The sequence below is a fragment of the Suricata suricatta genome, chromosome 12 (assembly GCF_006229205.1).
Source record: "Suricata suricatta isolate VVHF042 chromosome 12, meerkat_22Aug2017_6uvM2_HiC, whole genome shotgun sequence".
NCBI classification, from domain to species: Eukaryota; Metazoa; Chordata; class Mammalia; order Carnivora; family Herpestidae; genus Suricata; species Suricata suricatta.
In genome coordinates this window covers 60025474-60033019 of record NC_043711.1, presented here as the reverse complement: position 1 = coordinate 60033019, position 7546 = coordinate 60025474, and positions in this window count along the sequence as shown.

The window sequence follows — 7546 nt, the reverse complement described above, 5'->3', positions numbered from 1 at the left end:
TCACCTGTGACAAGGCCACACAATGACCCTCCAAACTCCTATTCTTTGCCTCATCAATGATTAGCTAAATTGCTTGTTGTCACTGATCAGTCTGGACAACATATCTGCCAGCTTGAATTACTCAAATTCTAGCTAAGCTTCCCTTCCTCCCCAGCGAGGCCCCTGAACTTTGGCACACCTCAGTCTGAGCCTGCATCAGAATGTGGATGGCCCCTCTTCAATACCCCTTCCTCAGACCCCTTCCCCAAGAAGTGAGTTGGCTGGCTGAAAGGAAAGACATCTCCTGCTCAACTGTTCTGTCCCAACAGCTGCTCAAAGCACTTATCGCCCCTCCCAAACCCCAAGCAAGTTCTTGTTAGCCTTGCTTACTCCTCCTTTTCAAGGAAAATTTCTTCTGCCTGCTCTTTGAGATGCTCACAGATCTCAGGGTCTGACCCATCTCCCTATTGCAATGGTTAATGAAATGTCTCCTTTCTTATGTCTGGATTTTTTTTTCCTTTGGCCTCATTCTTACACTATTCCTGTCCTCCCTGCCTCTCCCTGGGATTGAGATCTGGGGTCATTGGGTGTCCACACTGCTAGCCCTAAGCCTAATCACACAGGGGACATCAGACTTCCAACAATTTCAGTGTCAGTCTCTAGAATCATGTTACCCAAAATGCACATGAACCAAAACACCAAGGACGTCTGTCAGCTTGTTAGAAACCCAGAATCCTGTGCCTTACCCCAAACTGGGAATTAGAATCTGCATTTTAACAAGACTCCCAGCCTGTTCCTGTGCACATCCCAGTGTGAGAAGCCATGCCACTGAGCTCAGGGTGGTGGCCCACACCGACCTCCCAAGCCCCCTCCAAACCCCTGCTCCCCATGGTTCTGTATCCAGAGGCAGCATGTCCCATAGGGAAGGTCTTTCATCTCAGCTGGAACCTTGGCTGCTACTTTATGCTCCAGCTGCTGAGAGAGGCACATGCAGCACAGCTAAACACAGACACCCAGTAAAGGTCCTTTTCTGTGCTGATAAACCACCTGGGTTAAACAGCCAGCTCTGTACAGTCACAACGCTCTTTTCCTTTAATGAGGAATTGTCACCATGTCATCCTTAGGCAACTGAAGTTATTCTCTACTATCTCTTTTCCTTCCTCCAGGAAAAGCTCGGATTTCCAAAGCATTAAAAATGCTTGGCCCAGCTGTCCCTCACATTAAAGTGTCCATCGCTAGATTTGGCAACATGATGCTCTGGCTTTATGCAGTGTTCTTGCAGCTGACAACAGCACCCAGGGACTGGCAACCAGACCTGCCATCTTGCAAATGAACAATCCCCTGGCCCCAGGCTTCTTTTTATCCATTCAGCTGATAGGCCTGTTTGCTGGCTCAGTCTGGGCAGGAATGGGTGCCTGCCTGGAGAGGAGGTGGAGGAACACTCATCAGGGCCCCCGAGTTCAATTATATGCAAGAGAAGTAGAGTAGAGTGGTGGAAGGGCAAGAAGGGGCAGGTGGCTTGGATTCTAAATCCAACTCTACTACTGGGTGGTTGTATGATATGACCAGAGTCCTTTAACCACCGGCCTTCAGGTGTCTCACCTGTAAGTGAGGGAATGTTCTAGTATGGTAGTTCAAAACTTTAACATGCATCAGGATCTTCCACAGGGCATGTTAAAACTTGCAAGGCTCGGCCCCAACCCTAGATTTTTTTTTAAGTTTATTTATTTATTTTAAGAGAGAGAGAGAGAGTGAGCAAGAACAGGATATGAACAGGAGAGAAAGAGAGAGAATCCTAAGCAGGCTCTCCACCTGCAGGATCCCAACACAGTGCTGCATCTCCAGAACTGTGAGATCATGACCTGAGATCGTGACACTTAACCAACTGAGGCACCCAGGTGCCATCAACCCCAGATTTCTGATACAGCAGGTCTGGAGTGAAGCCTGAGAATTTTTATTTCCAGTGAGTTCCCCGGTAATGTTGATGGTCCAAGGACCCCATTTTGAGAACCTGTACACTAAATCCAAATTTTCATTAGTTCATTAGAATGTCCCTGGAGCCTCTAAAACAAGTTCCCTGGACCACCCCCAGAAGTTGCAGTCAGTCTGAGCAGGACAGCGGCCTGGGGTCACCATTCTTCAAAAATTTTGCTGGGTAATTCTAAAAGCTGCCAGGGCTGAGAAACTTGGAGTGGATGTTTCTCTGCTCTCACATTTACACAACCATGATTCAGAACCACAGAGTGGCACCTGCCCTGCTGGGGCTGGTGGTAGAAACTAAGCAGGATGCTATTTTCATATGTCAAGATTTCTCTTTCTGAAAACCTGGTGACCACATGTCCCATCTCCCTTTAGAGCTGTGGTTCTTCAGGGTGAGACCCTGACTAGCAGCACTGGCTTCCCCTGAGAAGCTGGTAGAAATACAAGCTCTTGGCTTTCCTGAGGTCCCCCGAATCATAGACTGGGGTGAAGGCCTTTGAGATGATACTGATGCTGCTCATGTTGGAGAACCCCTTGCTGAGAGGAAGAACAGTTTTTCTCTAACCAAAACAAGACCAAATCCTCCACTGGGAACATTCAGTGTGATCTCTAACCTCAGAGAGAGGTGCCCCTATGTCCCTTCCTTGGACTGTGTGAACCCAAACATGGTTAATTAATCATCCTATGAATCTGACTATCTCAACAGCTCTGTGGATATTCCTCTTCCCAAGTGAAGAAGTGTCTGCCTTCAGAGGTGCCCCTTCAGGGACCCAAAGATCCAGAATCTTCCCATCTTCCTACCAGAAGCCTTTGCCTGAACACAGGTAGAGCTGCTGGGGAAGAAGTTACAAAGGAATCCCAGAGACTGTGGACCATTTCTCAACTCCCTGCTGCCTCAAGACTGAGCTGTGGGATGTGGCTTTGGTGTCCTTATGCTGTAGAAAGTTTGTTCATAGGTTTTACATTATTTACTAACAGAGACAAAGTTCCCTTCCCCACAGCTAAGGATTTAGACATGTGGTTCCTAGGATCCAGGCCCCACACTGGGTATGTGAATAATTTGTAACATTTTTAGGGGTCCAGAATGAGGCCAAGGTAAGCTCAGGATGGCCTGTGGCCCACCAGCAGCCAGCAGCTCCAGGGTTAAAATTCTCACTATGTGACCTGGGCAGTTGACATGCTCTTAAAAGTGTCAGTGTTCTTGCCTGTGATCCCCTCTAGCTTGGAAGCAGATGTCCTGCCATCTTCCTTGATGTCAGATGGCCAGCCCTGAGCCAGTGGTGTGCACCTGGCAGGCCCTCAATGTGCCGAATAAATGGACTGTTTGAGGCAACAATAATATATATCCTACACAGTGTCTGAAAGGATGAAATGAGAGAAAATGTGAAAAAATGCTTGGCTTGCTGCCTGGCCAACAGTCAGTGCTCATTAGTATTGGCTATTGTTATCAGTCCACATTTTCATGTATGAGATATTCTCAGAATGAAGTCAACTAAAATCTATAGGGGAAGCCAATTATAAACTAAGCTATATCTCTTTGATGTAAATCTGGAAATCTCATTCAAAAAAATTGATCCAGATTTATGCTTCCCCCAAAAGTAATAAGAAACAATGTTGGCTGAATAGTGACCTGATGGAGGAGTCCAAGGGAACAGACTTCTTGACCACTGGTAGCCCTGGTGAGGAAAGCCCTGACCATGACCCCAAGTCTGGCTCTCCTGCCCACCATCCTGCTCTGCACACACACATAGCGCTGGGAAGCCCTGGCATCTGAGCCCAGTCCACAGATGGGTCTCTGGCCACCGTCCAGGGTGTGGGGCTTCCAAAGGGCACTGTGCCAGTGGGCTTTCTGTGAAGAATGTATTTCCAACCTGACAGAGTCTCAGGAAAGCTGCCAAAATGCCACAAGGTCACCTGCTTATTCTTGACCATACATCTCTACTATGGCACAGCCCCACTCTATGTGCATGACACCAACTTCACATAATGCCATCAAACTCCGTGACTGTCTCTCCTGGAGTTCTGTGTCCTCCAGAAGCACATGTGAAGAAAAGTTGACCAAACAACTTCCCCTCTCAGAGGAGAGCCTCCCAGGACCTGGCACCCAGAGCTTAGAGTCTTGTTGGTCTACACTCACATGTTTGACAAGGAATTGTTCAGATATCAGAACAAATGACTCTCCAGATTGGCATCAGATAGTTCTTATTACCCTCACACGTGCCTGGTTAGAGGTCGAATAGGGGTTGCAGTGGGGGAGAGAGGCCAATTATAGCCCCACCCCACTCCCCGACCAGGCTTAGACCAACTTATAGGAAAAGGGCCAGCTTCTGGACCCAGATCAGTCTGCATTCAATTCATGTGTCACCTTCACCACAGCCCAGCTCTGTGACATTGGACATGTTGCTAGCCTCTGTCTTCTCACCTGTGCAAGGACCATCATGTTCACTATCTGCCAGATCTCAGTGGGGTGTGCATGTCCTTCATGTTTGATCAGCAGAAACAATGAAGGCAAGTGATGAGGCACTGGGTCAGTTTTCATAGCTGAACTGGTGGGCGAGTGGGAGTCCTGGTCTTGGAGCTTTAAAAAGCTGAGTTCTAGGGTGCCTGGGTGGCTCAGTCAGTTAAGCATCCGACTTCAGACTTTCATGGGTTTGAGCCCCACTCCGGGCTCTGTGATGACATCTCAGAGCTTGAAACCTGCTTCAGATTCTCTCTCTCTCTCTCTCTCTCTCTCTCTCTCTCTCTGCCCCTCCCCAGCTTGCATTCTGTCTCTCTCTCAAAAATGAATAAACATTTAAAAAAATTATAAAATAAAAAGGCTGAGTTCTTAATGGGAAGCCTGACAGGGAGACAGACCTGACTGGGTATCAGGGGGTCCATCTTCCATGTTCCCCTCATGCCAGGCTGGCTCTCCTCCTTTGGTCTTTCCTCTGTGTCTTCTCTCTCCTCTAGCAGTCTAGCCTCCTCCCTCTCCATTTCCCAGAGTGATCCTTTATGCACATGAACTAGATCATGTCATTCTCCCCTCTGGAAACCCTCCAATGCATCCATTCTATTGGAGTTAGGATAAACTCCATAGTCTTCTCAGTGGCTTCCCACTCCACCTCGTCACCCAGCCTCCAGGGCTAAGCATTCCTAGGCCCATTGTTATAAACTGATTCAAGTGCAGATATCACTGGGTGGCCATCATGAGGTGGTCCCTACCAGACAACATCTGAGTTTTGCAGGAGTCCTGGGATCTTAGCTGAAAAGCATTTCGTAGGGTAGATGTTTCAGGTACTTCCACATTCTCTTTAATGGGATGTGGTGCAGAGAGGGTTTACAGTGCCTCTTGACATAGTTCCACAAAAGATCCCCAATTTGTGGCCATCAGAAACCAACCTGCTAAACTGACCAGTGAGCAATCTGCAGCCCAAGACACAACTCTGAGCGCATGGTCCGGATTCTGGCTCTCCCTTGTCTTGCTGTGGCTCCAGGGGCTGCTCAAAAACTTCTGGCCTCTGTAACAAGAGCCAGCTTCTGATTCCTGGTGCTGGTCATTCTAGATTTAAGAAATAATGAGCTTTGCCACAAAGATTGCTAAGCTTGCAGGGAGTAGAGTCATGACCGTTGACATTTCGCAAAAAGTCCAAAGAGATCACAGGTACACTCACCCTAGGAACTGAGTTCTCATTTTATCTTTCCTTGCTAATTTTTTGTTTATTGACCCAGGACAATCCATGAAGACCATGCAATGATGACACTCACTCTGAAGGGATGATATGAGTCCAAATCCCTGCTGTCAGGATAAACAGAAAGCTCTTCACTGTTTGATTATCCAGCAAGAAATTCATGGCTGTCCATAAATGTCTAACAAATGATCTGTTTATTCTGAAAGTTGCAGGAACAATCTTTGTTTGCTTTCCTCACCCTTGTGCTTATCCTCCTTAGTGTGAGATGACTAATTGGTTTTACATGGTTATAAAATCGCTGGCTGCTTTTTGCACACTCTTGCCTCCTTCCACGTGCTGAGAACCCCAAGGAACCATGGCAGTGGTGGTGCACACACCACTGAACACATATGCCACAGGGAAAAGTTGAGTTGTTTAATCTGCATTGCATGACTTTCTCCTGTTTTCCTTCTATTTGTGACCCTCCAATGGCAGCTTTGAGAGCCAAGGACAGACCTCGTCATAGTTTTTGCTTTCTGTGAGGGTGCAGACACCATGTTCTTGTTCCTAGGACCCAAAGTGCAAATACATGTAGTCATATAAGCTAGGTTACAAAGGGGAACAGGAGATGGCTCTCAGAACTTCCTGCAGATCAAGGTGTCTCCAGGCCTTCTAGCTTGAAGCCATTCCCATATTTTCACTATCTCAATTCCTTTTTATGGCTCCAGTGGAGTTTTTAAAATACCCATAACAGGGGTGCCTCCGTGGTTCAGCCGGTTGAGCGTCTGACTTTGGCTCAGGTCATGATCTCATGGTTTGTGAGTTCCAGTGCCACATTGTGCTCACCATGTCAGCACAGAGCTGGCTTAGGATCTTCTGCTCACTTCTCTCTCTGCCCCTCCCCTGCTAGTGCTCTCTGTCTCAAAAATAAATGAACACTTAAAAATAAAATGAAAAATATAATACCCATAACAAGTAGCTTGCAGTAGATTATTCATGTTTCCATCCCCCAGTACATTTTATTTCACCCAATATATACCTAAAACTTTACCCTTTCAACTTTTAGTCCATCGTGACACTATGGAGATGTTTTATATTCTCGTGTTTTATGGCACATCTTCAAGAGCCAGTGTGTATTTCGCACTCACAGCTCTGCATTCACAAGATATACTTCTCATACTTAGTGGCTGGCCACACATGGCTGGTGGCTATTTTAGTGGTCAGCACAGTTCTGCACAGCAGAAAAGAGGGAAACTTCCCTACCTCAAAAGCTTTCCAGTCAAAATGAGATAAGGCCAATTAGAGAAGAGTAAATCACAGATTCCTTACTTATGAACACAGATTAACAAAAGAAAATCTTACAATATTTGCAAACTGAATTTACTCAATACACATTAAAATGTGAAAGATCATGTCAAAATCGTTATCATGCAGGAGTTTAAGGTTGAGGTAACACTAGAAAGTGTATGTGTGGGCCTCTGCATACCTGTCTGCGTAAAGAGATTATGAAGAAAGAGAAAAAAAAACTAATTATTTGTGGATTCATCACCTTCACCTTGAAGGTGATCTGATTTGGGGCAGCTATTCTTTATTTACTTTTTATGTTGCTACACTTTTTACATACTAAAGAGCAATAAAATTGTTTTCACAGCACAAGAACAAAAAGGAAAACACACAACTCAAGATCAGAGATGAGATGAAGAAATAGCAATGGAAACAGAGGAATATAGGATAATTTTGAGAGGATATTTTGTTTCACTCCATGCAAATAAAATAGGATGAATGTGCTCTGGAAACATACTTAGTATCTGTATTTTTTCTTACCTAGAAATAAATTTTCTGACCTCAAAAAATAAAATAGAATACTTAAACAGACAAGTTACCACAGGACAATAGAGAATGTTACTGAAGGTCTGGACCTCCCACCAAGTCCAGAT